A 13586-nucleotide genomic window follows, 5' to 3' on the forward strand; every position below is an offset into this window, starting at 1 on the left:
TTGTCAAAGACTTCAACGCCAGTATACTACAGGCTGCTTACAGTGCCATTCAAAGGGGAGCAACAAAGTAAAATATAAAATCTGAAAAGTGGATCCCTCGGAAGCACCGAGAACAAGGCAAACAGTTAAAATTGCAGCCTCGGTTTGATTGAGTCTGTTTATAAGCCCTACTGGAGTGATGAGTTGGCGAATCTACAGGCAAAGTTATCAGAAGCCAGGGAGGAAGCAGAAAACAATCCCTCACAAGAAAGTAACCTTTCTGTATGTACAGCGAGCCCAGGCCAAAATCCTCAGACACAAACTGGAAGCACAGAGGAAGAGCTTGAGAAACAAAACAGCCTCGCTCAACCTAGAGCGAAATGGTCAAAAGCTGTGGAGATTGACGAAATAGCTGAACGATGAAGACACAGGGAAAGGCTTAACAACTTTGAAAGATAATGTTAAACTGTTGACGGGCAAACAAGCGGCAAAAACCTTTGCTCCAACTACAAAGATGTTTCCAACATCCCCATCAACAGGGAACGGCAAGGGGAAGCTGAGAAGAAAGGGAAAGGCAGACAAGTCAAGTGACACCAGAATGCATGAAACGGAGTCTTAAACTACATGAGCTACAGACAGATCTCAGACAATTGAAGTGGACCAGATGGAGTCACAAATGAAATGCTGACTCACTTAGGCACTGCAGCAATTTGCAAACTCCTGGAAAGTTACAACTACAGCTGGACACAAGGTCTACTTCCGCTGATATGGAAAGAGGCAGTCATGATCCCCATCCATAATAAATGGAAGAATCCAAAGACGGCTGCAAGCTATCGTGCAATCAGTCTAACCAGTTGTGTTGGAAAGATCATGAAGAGGATTGTGAATGCACGTCTGAAGTGGTACATGGAGACTAACAACCTACTCGCAACACAATAAGCTGGCTTCAGACCATTCTGCTCCACAGAGGACCATATCACTTACCTATCGCAAGAGATAGAGGACGCCTCCCAAGAGCAGAAAGTCATACAGCATGGATTGATCTGCAGCGAGCGTTCGACAAAGTCTGTAGGTTTTGTGTAATCATGGCTGCATATTCTGCCTTATCTACCTTATCCCATCTAATTCTCGGGGTGTAGTATTTCACTTCTTTTTTAGTTTCAGTTTTCGTAAATGAACATTTTACATATATTGCTATTGTGTAGTAATCAGAACAGTTACTAAAGAGTCGGCCAATAACTATTCATAGCTAATGTTGTAATATTGACACCCGGCTATAAATAAAACAAGAGCTCGTCGAACACGAAATGCCCCCTTTGATGCATTCAGTAATTGCACAAGGAACAGAAATTATATGCTTACTGTAAACAAAAGTTCTACCATTCTGGTTTAATCTGACCTTGACCTTTAAACTATTAACCTAACAAGAGATTACAGAGTGATCTTGGTGCCATCCACTGAGCCATTTTTGTATGTTCCAAATTTCAAGACTAGCTCAAGGTCAAAATCAAGGTCGAATTTCATTTTGGTACAAAACAATGTGTATGTGGTCCAAATTTGAAAGCTGAGGCTTGAGGAATGTGAAAACAGGTCACTAGATCAATTTCAAAGTCAAAGTTCATTTTAGTAGACAGAACTATGCATGTGCTTCAAATTTGGAGGCTGTAGCTTGAGAAATGTGAAAGTAGGTAATAGGTAAAAATCAATGTCAAACTTCAATTCAGAACACAAAAATATGCATGTTGTCCAAATTTGAAGCCTGTAGCTTCAGAAATATGAAAGTAGGTCACTAGGTCAATCTCAAGATCAAAGTTCATCTCGGTACGCAAAATTGTGCATGTTGTTCAAATTTGAAGGCTGTAGCTTGAGAAATGTGAAAGTAGGTCACTAGGTAAAAATAAAGGTCAAATTTTATTTCGGAACACAAAACTATGCAAGTGGTCCAAATTTGAAGCCTGTACCTTCAGAAATATGAAAGTAATTTACTAAGTCAATCTCAAGATCAAAGTTCATTTCAGTACACAAAACTATGCTTGTGGTTCAGATTTTAAGGCTGTAGCTTGAGAAATGTGAAAGTAGGTAACTAGGTCAAAATTAAGGTCAAATTTTATTTTGGAACATAAAACTATGCATGTGGTGCAAATTTGAAGGCTGTAGCTACAGAAATGTGAAAGTAGGTTACTAGGTCAAGATCAAGGTCAACTCATGTCAAGGTTCATCTTGCCACTCAAAACTATACATGTGGTCCAAATTTGAATGATGTAAGTTATGGACATGAAGATTCTAAATTTTTCTCATTATAAGTCTATATGAACAATATGACTCCTGGGGCAGGGCCATATTTGACTCTAAAGGGATAATTTGAAAAAACTTGGTAGAGAAGCACTAAATGATGCTATATTTCAAAATATCAAAGCCATAGTCTTTGTGGTTTGGACAAGAAGATTTTCAAAGTTTTTCTCCATATAAGTCTATCCCGGGTGAAATAGTTCCAGGGTTTACCATGGAATTCCATGGGAAAAAAAAGCCTGGAGTATTCGGACTAAGTTTCCAGCCTTTTCCAGCCTAACCAAATTATCAATGCGGAAAATTTGAAAAAGCCAAGGCTGGAATAAGTACCATGATATACCAGCATCCCTGGAAAATATACCATGGTAATAAAATTCCTGTTTTTCCATGAACCTGGAGTATTCGGACAGTTTTTTAACCAAAGTCTGGAAAAGCCTGGAACATTTTCCAGCATAGCCTGGATTAGGCTGGAAAATGTTCCAGGTTTTACCATGGTAAATTTTCCAGGGAATGCTGGAAAATGAGCCTGGTATAACCTGGAAAATATTCCAGCCTAGTTCTAAGGGCCCTGAAATAGCAAAAAGTTTTATCCCATATGATTATATCCTAAATGAAAATGCTGTGTGCAGCAGGTTGTAGGTTTGATTCACAGTCTTGGACAAAGGATGATCACAAATGAGCTCCCCTAAGCAGTGCATGTCCATAGGTGAGGCTAAAATTAAAAACTAAAAATTTCATCTAGGACTTCTTAACTTTATAAAACACACCAATAATCATTTACAGGTTACACATATAAAACAACAAGCTGCTGAAGTATTGCAAGGCAATACATAGTCCCATACCGGTTTCATACCGGTTTCTGTGCCACTGATTTTGGATGCAATATAATTGTAGTTGTATCTACCCGTCAAGATTGTTCACTTGCGAAAGTCTGAAGAAAATCCTTTCAGTAATGTTGCGCCATCGTGATTTAATTCCTTCGCATCTGAACTCCAAACAATGATTTATTCAGCGACAAATCACTGAATGAGATATATTATTTCTTAAATAATTTTCGCAATTACATCTTCAGTACAGTGTAAAATATGTCATTATTTTCAACTTAATGTCACTGCTGGTCCAGAAATTTTCTGTCAGTGTTTGCCACCACCAATGTAGATTGCCACAGTTTTTCACTAACCACCACAAAGCCATCATTTGCTCCACTGCTATGACCTGTTGAAATAATGAATCACTAGATATTAAACCATTAAAGCAGTTTCTTCATTAGTATTGTTCATAGTTTTAAAATAAAATTAATATCTTACATGGTATTCAAAGTTAGTGCATCTTTATGATACAAGCAACACTGCAGATTTAAACAAGTAATAACATTACTTTTTGCATTTTCACGAAGCTTTATTTCTCAATTTGATTTCAAATGTTGGTAGAATAAGGTTCCAATGAAGGCAGACAGATATTTTAAGTGTTTTGGGTTAGTGATTAATAGGTTGGACTTATGCATTGCTCTTATTGTATAAATAGTAACAAGTTTTATTTCTACCATTTACCTGCACTGACATCCCAAGTTGTGTTGACTGCCAAGTGATTCCTTAATTTGGTACTTTTTTAACCATTATATATAATAATATTGGTCTGGACTTGAAACAAGGGGAATAATTATAAAACCTGCTATGGGTCCTGCTGAAAATCGGTTGATACATTCAGTCATGTTTGGGGAAAATTGTCAGTTGACCTAGAACTATGGTAGTGTGTGTATTGGTATATTACTATAGTAATATATAATGCCAATATACTTACATGTCTTTGAACTGTTGGATGGAGCCTTTGAACACAATACATTGGGTCACTAAACATATCTCAATTCATTCATGTGTGCTGATACTTTATATACACATATGATGCTATACCTGAAAAATAGATTTAATTTAACACTTAGATGTCTATAATTTTTTCATAGCTTATTATTGGGTATAATGATCTAAAATTGAAACTGTACATTGTGATGAATAATGAGGCCAAAAAATGTCTTTGATGCATTCATCAGTTGACAGTACTGTTTATACTTTTTTCACTTTTTAATGTCATGGAAAGTTTGATATATTTTAAGTTAAAGTATGATAGGCTCAAATAATCTCCCTGAACATTGCAAATATATGTCAATATTCTGTAAGACTCCTAAAGGGAAAACAGGTAAATCTTTACATTTAACCTTGAACATAGAAGTTTTATTTACTTGTGCATTCCAGTTTATTTTGTTGAAATGGGTAAATATTAGACAAAGACTATCATAAGTAGGTGGACTAGACTAGACTAGCCGCAAGATTGATAATAAAGAACTTGTCACAAAATTGAAAAAAATGTGATTTTTAAAAATTTACGTTATTGTGACAAATGCCAGTCTAATTTACAGATTTTAATATTATCATATGATATTGTACCTTAGATAATTATAGACTGGCTCTAATCACAATTCTAAAAATAAAAATTCTAAAAAGTTAGAATAGTCTTGGACTAGACATGCAATTCCCATTATTAAAGATGCTACTTTTTTTTGTTGAAAATTTGAAAATCATTTTTAATATTGAAAAGAATTAGACTAAGTGATAAATGTAGTTAAAGATGTCAGAATTAACAAAAGAAGAAGTTACAATAAAAGTACCTATAAATAACAAAAAGCTGCTTAATATGTGTATTTTTGCTGAATTTTCGATATAATGCTCTGCTGTTTCAATAAAGGGTATAATGATCTATAATAATAACTAAATTATCCATAAACATTTCTTCCTGTTAAAAAATAACTTTCATATAATAACAGGTTAAAAACATTGATTTAAACCAAATATTCCCTGAATATACTGTGTAATATTGTAGTCAGCAGACTGGTAGCATTGTTTACTCAGTAGTGCCACCTGCGGAGATAACTCTTCTGGCCTTTTTTTCCCCTCCATTTGATATTTTCATTTAAAAAGAATATCCAATTTTCCTTCTTATAAATTAAAAGCATGATAAATTAGAAATTGCAGCTGCATAGTAGTTGCAGTGGAACAAATTGACATGAAGTAAAATCATTTGTTGCATTACACAGTGAAAACTAAACCACCTGCTTCCTGATAGAATCCATTGTTCTAGTTTTGACATTGTTAAAGGTAATCTAGATTACTGTTTGAAAATAAATAAATTTTATGAACTCACCTGGTGCATTCTGTAAATTATTGTTAACTTCCAAGATGAAATAAGCTGCACATAGTAAAATATTTAGGGAAACACTCTCCCAAATTTTTACTCTGTTCTGCTCTCTGTCAAAGAACTTCCTGTGTAGATTTGAAATTTTGATATTCTTGGGCAAATGTGCCATTTACAGTCAGCTAATGAAGGTAATGTTACATCTATGATGTTAATATATTTTTGTACTAGAGGAAGATTTTATTCCATTCAATCACATACTCATAAATTTTGAAGATTACTGATATAAAACAGAAAAAAACTATGGATTACTTTTTGTGGTACATGTACAGCCCCCAGAAGTAGTTCCCTGACTTATTTTCATTGGTTGATTTCTGTTATGAGTTTCTAAATATAAAGCATGCCAGATCTTATCAGTCTGCATGAGATAATCTCCTGTAGTGAGACAAGCAATATACATACACTGTAGTAGATTAATAGACCCAAATGATTTATCACTTATCTAGGAATCCCTTTGCCAGGTAACTTTTAATGAATTGGTGAAAAGAATTGTACTATTTCATGCAATTACTGTAGCTGCAGCTGTTGTTTTCTAGGAGAAAAAAGCATGATATTTCAATAAATTTTAGTATTAGTTTAAAATTTTAAGGATGTGATTTTTCCTTTTTCAGCTGATTTCCTCTCTGGACAGAAAAATTTGAAGAAAAAAAAATGTCAGATTATATATAACTAAACCCATCCTCTAAAAATGGCAGCTTTGCTACTGAGTAAAAGTTAAGAGAATATCACCTGTATATCATATATTATTCCATATGACTTATATACTTACATGTACACTTGTACAGTTTTCTCTGTATGATCAATTCAGACATTCTCAACATAAAATGTATAAAAAAGTGTTAAAGATATTTTTTGTCATATTTTATTGTCTTATTTATATTGTGCATGCTACAGACAAATTGATAGTTTTGGTATTTAGTGTGACATGCCCTTATATAGACATATATACAAAAAATAAATGTTTACCTGATATTTAGATTCTTTGTTTCATGTCATTTAATTTGAATAATATGTTAAAATAAAAATAAATCATCATCAAATAATGATTTTTATAGATTTTTTCCATGTTTCTCAACTTAGAATTTTTAACTGCTTCCCACCTTACAACTGGCATGAAATTTTCTAAGTCCAGCTTTAACAGAAAAAGCTTGCGCAAGCTTGCAAAGCTATCGCAAGCTTGCAGAATTCTGTATGTTAATACACACAAGCTTGCGTAAGCTTTCTGCAAGCTTGCAATAGCTACCACCCTGGACTGAAAAAGAAGCATTTTAAATTTATTCCTCAGTTATTTTGATTAAAAAATAACTAAGTTCTTTCCATGGTGGTCTGTAAAATTTCAAAGTTTTATCCATATTTTTCCAGCCTTAAAAATTACTAAGTTCCACTTTCCATGTTGCCATTGAATCATTTCCAGAGGTTTCCAGCCTTTTACCTCTGTTGTCCAGCCTCTTTCCATCATAGTCCAGCCTATGCTGGAAAAGGCTGGAAATAAAATTCCGTATTACATGGAAATTATACCACATTTCATGTAACAGAATATGGAAAAGTCATCATTTACCAGGGATTTCCATGGATTACCATGTAATACCAGGTATTTCCAGCATCATTTCCAGGGTGAACCTGGAAAATGTACAGCCGGGATGTAAACCATGTGACCCCCAGGGCGGAGCCATATTTGATCCTAGGGGAATAATTTGAACAATCTTAGTAAAAGACCACTTGATGATGTCATATACAAAATATCAAAGCCCTAGGCCCTGTGGTTTTGGACAAGAGTTTTTTCAAAGTGTTTTCCTATTTAAGTCTATATATACCATGTGACCCCCGGGATGGGGCCATATTTGACCCCAAGGATATAACATAACTATCAATTTTCCTGACACTAGGCCCAAGCGTTCTTGAGTAATTGCCTGGAAACCATTTTACTTTTCCTGGTCACTGTGATCTTGACCTTTGACATACTGACCTCAAAATCAATAGGGGTCATCTGCTGTGATGACCAACCTCCCTATCAATTTTCGTGACCCTAGGCCTAAGCGTTCTTGAGTTATCATCCGGAAACCGTTTTACTGTTCAGGGTCACTGTAACCTTGACCTTTAACATACTGACCTCAAAATCAATAAGGGTCATCTGCTGGTCATTACCAACCTCCCTATCAACTTTCATGATCCTAGGCCCAAGTGTTCTTGAGTTATCATCCGGAAACCGTTTTACTATTCAGGGTCACTGTGACCTTGACCTTTGACATACAGACCTCAAAATCAATAGGGGTCATCTGCTGGTGATGACCAACCTCCCTATCAACTTTCATGATCCTAGACCTAAGCGTTCTTGAGTTATCATCCGGAAACGGATTGGTCTACATTACGACCGACCGACTGACTGACCAACATCTGCAAAACAATATACCCCTCCTTCTTCGAAGGGGGTCATAAAAATTGTATCTTGTATCTATATCTTTCAACACTATTTTTGTAACATCAGTGTTATTAGCTAAAGGCTTCAAAAATAGTCTATTTCATTGCATTCATCACCTTTTGGGCTCAAGAATGTTTTTCCACTACCATCAAATTCCAGTAATATATGTTCCATAAATTCAAGCATGCATTTGAGCTCTTATCTTTACAATAATTGTTAATCTTTGATAAATCTACATTCATCAATATATTGTGACGGTTCCTATATTTCAGACAAATACCATGCAGTCATTCTAAATTATCTTCAAAAAATAACTCAAGAGTGGGAGGTTCCTTTTACATTATTATTTTTCTTTTAGTAAATGCAGTGATCTTATATCATTACTTAAAGTCTCTTCTGCACAGATATATAAAATTTAATAACAAATCGCGTTTCTTATAAGATTCTTTCACTGGTTGTAGGTGCAGATGGAAATATCCGGCCTGGAGGGTAACTATTTAGGCGGTAACGAGGCTCCCTGGCGAGTTACCGCCTAAACAGTTACCCGAGAGCCGGATATTTCCATCTGCACCTATAACCAGTGACAGAATCTTTTTCTTGCATACTAATTTCAAGAAATAATAATAAAAATAAAATCAATCGAACGGCTTTCTTTTTAGAACTATTTCTTATGGCAGTGTATTTAAACAAAGCGCAGGAAACTAACGTCCGTAAACAGGAAAGACGTCATGACGTTTCAAAACAAATAACAATGTTTAGTTCCGGTTTTGTTTTATCAGTTGCAGCGTAACGTTATGAATTTTTGATAAAATAACGTAATTTGAATTGAAAAATATACTATCAGGGACCAATAGGAACTGTCAAGGAACTGAAATTTTATTCCGTTTTTTAAATAAAATATAAATTACTACATAAATCTTCTACATATATGTAGTTCGTAATACGTCATTTACAGCACGAGAGTCATCTTACAGCCCCGGGGTGTAAGATGGATTTTTCCAGCACCGGTAAAAATACCGGAAATCCTCGTCTGGTATGCAAGAAATAACAGTTCTTTTGATAGTTTATTTTACAAAGTCATTGTATCGACCAGGTTCTCGTCTGGTACGTCTCGGCAATTCCCGTCTCAATCGACTTCCGGTGTTTTTTGTTTCCCTGGATCTATTTGCTGTAACTGGTTTTTGTGGTTCATCTAAGCGTCTCCGTGTATTGTTCGACCCTCGGCTTCTACGTAGTAATTTTTCTCTCCAGCTAGGTATCGTCTGTTTGTTTTCCGGTGATATTACTCGTAATTTTGAAATGTGTAGCATCTCTATAAATCTCGCGCGTGTCTGTTACCTTCCGTGCAGCTATACTCGATCCACCGATTCTGAATATGATATAATGGTGTAGCCTCATATGCTGTAGACAACTTATTCTTTTTGTGTTGTCGTAATAATACGGTATCTCCGACCTTAAACATATGTTCACTGCATCTTGGCCGCTGATTACATTTCAGCCATTTCTGCTTATAGTGTTGATCTCTATGCATGATCTCGTGCTCCATTTTCTCTGGAACCCACATGTCGCTGATTTCGAGTTACGTCAAGTTTTGTTCTAACCTTCCTTTTCATCAAGACTTCATATGGTGTATATCCTGTCGCAGGATGCGTGTTGATCTGTAACCTATCAACATGTCTTGAATGGCATGCGCTATCTGTTCTGTTTTGTTTAACATTTTCATGAAACTTTCGGCTTCTCCGTTTGCTCTAGGGTGCTCTGTTGTTATTTTATGATGTTCGAATCCCATTTCTTTGGCAAATTCTGCAAACTTGACTGAACTGAATGGTGGCCCGTTTATCACTCTCTACTCTTCTCGGAACACTGTGATTAGTAAATGTCTTCCTTAATCGTTCCGCTGTGTCACTGAAAGATGTGGGTATTGTCTGCTCTGCTTTCGGGTATCGTGTTCTTTTATCCATTACAACAATGTTAGTGTCCGTCTGGAAAAGGTCCTCCGAAATCTACAGCAACTGTTTCCCATTCATTCTCAGGGATCTCCGATGGTTTGATTGTTTCTTGTCTGTGTTCTTCTGTTGTGATTTGGCACTCGAAACATTTACCAACAGTATCTTCTACAAGTACGTTTAGCTCTGGAAACCAATATCTAGCTCTCAGCATCTGTTTAGTTTTCGTTAATCCTAGATGACCTATTCCGTGAGCAGCTTTATCACTTTCTTCTGCAGAGTTGCCGGTATAACTATTTGTCAGTCCCTCAGCAATACTTAATTCATTTCTGACCAAATAGTATGATTTAGTTTCCGGTCTGTTTCTGTGTTTTTCCCAGTCATTGCTCTGCAGTATCCGCTTTAGAACATCTTGTAGTCTAACATCTTTACTCGTTTCATATTGTATTTTCGTCGTTACGACAGCATGTTCCGACTCAACTACTACCCGGATCACTTGATCGGTTTCATCTTTGTCTATTTCCGGAAGTGGGTGTCGTGATAGGTAATCTGCTTCGTCTTTTCCTGGTTCATATATCAATTCATAGTCGACGTCTTGCATTTCCATCACCCATTTCTCTATTCTTGGTGGTAGTTTGATCATAGTTTTGTTGAACATTGGTATCAGTGGTTTATGGGATGTAATTATCTTGAATCTGTTTTTCAGCACTTGCCATTGATCTGCTCACGTAATGAACTTATTGTAGACCCTTCGCTGTCCTTTGAAATACCCTTCATGGAAACTTGCTTCTGTTCTTACTATATTTGGTTTTCTTGGGTCGAATAATGCCATGGTTTTCTCATCGGTGATGCTTTCTTTCAGTCTCTGAAAAACTTTATCTTCTTCTTTTCTCCAAACAAAAGGCATGTCTTCCTTTGTCAGTTTTCTTAGGGGTTCAGTCAGCACAGAGTATCTATCAATGAATTTGGAAAGATACCCAATCATGCCGATGAAGCTCCTCACTGCCTCTTTAGATTCTGGTGTTTTACATTCTTTGACAGCTTTAACTTTCTCAGGCGTTAGCTTCGAACCATCTTTTATAAAATAGAGAAGAGTGGAAACTATATATATATAAACCTATACCCGTAAAATTCAAGTTCGTATACGCCAAACTTACATTTCTCTCTGTTGAAGTTCACTCCGAAATATCTTGCTCTTTGTAATACCACTTCTAATGTTCTGTTGTATTCTTCTAATGTTCTCCCGCCTATCAAAGTATCATCTCTCTGGTTTAGACACTTTGGTATATCGCCGAATATTTTGTACATTGCCTCATCAAATAAGTCTTGTGACGACTTGGCACCGAATATTAACCTCTTTGGTCTCATGTTTCCCCAGGGTGTTCTGAATGCTGCTACTGATCTTGAATCTGGGTGTAATACTAATTGATGATATCCTTGTTTCATAAACATTTCAGAGAAAACAGTGCAATCATGAAACATATTATGTAAAATCCGGATCATGTGTGGTTCAAGACTCTCTTTTTCTATTTGGTTGAATTTTGGCTTTGGCTGGACAACTAATGGAGACCACCATGTTATTGGTTCCCCAGGTTCTATACTTTCAGATATGTCTTCTTGTAATCCTTGATCCTGCTAATTCTTAAGTGGTGCTTGTAAGCAATATGGGCCGGGTCTAGGTTTCTGTGCAACTGGCATAGAACCTTGTTTCATGGAGAACTTCACTACAATATCTTCATTTTTCTCCTGATCTGTGAGCTTTAATTCCTATTCCATGAAAAAAGTCCTTATTCTTTGTCAAAATTATGTGAATGTTGTAACTGAATATATATGTCAGAAAATAATAAGAAATAAGTTTGAATAAAAAATAAATATTCATTACCACTTTATTTGTTTTCAGTAGAGCAGTTACAGTACAGTGATTTTAGCTTTAGAGGCATACAGACACTAAATAGAAAAATTGCGCGAAAAAAAATGGTAGTCGCATAATGGCGGACACAAATAGTCCTCAGTTTTTTTGTTCTGTAGGGCTATTTTCCTTATTTTCTTTGCAATTTTTTTGCTAAAATCACATGACAGATCTATGCTTGACATGTAGGTAGCATTTTCATAATGAAATAACAACATGACAAAATTTTTCATGGAAACTTAGATCATACACCACCAGTATAATTTGGGGTCTCATTTTTTAGCTGATTTTGCAGTTTGTGTGTTTGACTGAAATTATTTTTCTTGCATCAAACATGACCCCCACTTTTCTTTTGATTTTTAGTTAGCACTGACAATATTCTTCAAGAAAATGTAAGTTACAGGAATTTAAAATGGGTCCTGATGTGTGCTGCGGTCATTGGAAATGGGTCAGTTTCATATAGAATAAAGAACAACAACTATTTAGTGTGTTATAACCTAGATGGGGACATTCTATACATAGAGCGTGACGTCACACATTCCGTCTAACGTCAGTGCGACAGTATGAAAGCGCTACCGTAGTGTACACAATGTAGATGGGGAAATCATCCGTTACTAAAAATAGCTCGAGAATACATGACGGTGATTTCTTGAATCGGAAAGTAGGTCATCTGATAAAACTTGTAATAAATTAGCACAGCGGAGACTTATAATCGTAGATTTTGCTTGCAGATTATATGAAAGGGGTAATATTTTGTCAAACAGATGATTTTAAAGGTTAGTTGAATATAATTATGTAAATAATTTGTGATTTCTTGTTAGACTATCGAGAACACATGTCGCCAGGTTACTACCGCCAATATTTCGTAAGCAAAACTCGATGTTTGCAGTTGAACGTCGTGATAACAGGTGTCGCCGTCTCAGGTTAAGGTATGCTCGCCGTGGATCAATGTAAACAAGAAGTTTTAGCAAACAAGAAGTTTTAGCAACAAGAATGTCTTTTTATCTCATTGAGTAAAAGTAGAATAAATAAAAAAATTTAATTATATACGAAATGTGTAATTAGTGTCAAAGGGAAAAATTGACATTCGGGGTTCTACTCTATCATATTTTTTTCTTCCCAAAATTTTTTGTTCTTCGATTTTTTTGGGGGATTTCCAATTTTTTTTCTTTTTAAATTTTAAAAAAAAAATCTATACTAGTATATTGTTGAAAAAAACTTTTTTTATTTTTGGCCCATGGCGGCGCCCCCAAATTTCGACGCCCCAGAAATGGGCAACGCTAAACGCTTATTTTGGCGTTATTATTTTTTAAAATTTTTGACAAGTACACAGACCTTTGCTTTAAATGCAACATCCTTTACAACATTGCAAACAGAAATAAAACTTAAAAAAAATTGAAATATTTTTACATTTATTCCAAATTTTGGACAGCTCTTGCGGGGGGAAACTGCTGGCTTTCATGTGCATGCGAAAACTTGTTTTGAGGCCCAAAACTTATTCAAAGGGTCTCCTACAATCGTAAATTCAGTCAAAAAAATTGCGTTTTAAAAAAAAGTGTAAAGGGTTTTTTTGTCAAAAAACCCGATTTTAAATGCATTTTACCAATTTTTATTAATTAAATTTGTGTCTTATATAGGCCAGCTGAATTTTTTTTAAAAGCCCGCACCTTTTAATCAAACTTTAATATTGAATGAAACAAGGTAAACATGTCTTTTTTATCATTAACGCCGCCCAAAAAAGGATTCTGGTGACGAAATGAAAAATTAAAATTTGTTTTCCTACGTCCGTTTTTTCTGG

At 35.5% G+C, this 13586-nt stretch overlaps 1 long non-coding RNA gene across 1 annotated transcript; it reads right to left on the reverse strand.

Moving 5' to 3' along the window:
• Positions 1-2461: 2461 nt before the first annotated feature.
• On the reverse strand, positions 2462-7139 carry LOC123559481 (uncharacterized). Its single transcript, XR_008368173.1, has 3 exons — positions 5464-7139; positions 4069-4178; positions 2462-3483 (listed from the first exon to the last, which is right to left on the reverse strand). It is a non-coding gene; the product is annotated as an uncharacterized LOC123559481 (long non-coding RNA).
• Between the last annotated feature and the right edge of the window lie 6447 nt (positions 7140-13586).

The sequence above is a fragment of the Mercenaria mercenaria genome, chromosome 17, assembly GCF_021730395.1.
Source record: "Mercenaria mercenaria strain notata chromosome 17, MADL_Memer_1, whole genome shotgun sequence".
NCBI lineage: Eukaryota > Metazoa > Mollusca > Bivalvia > Venerida > Veneridae > Mercenaria > Mercenaria mercenaria.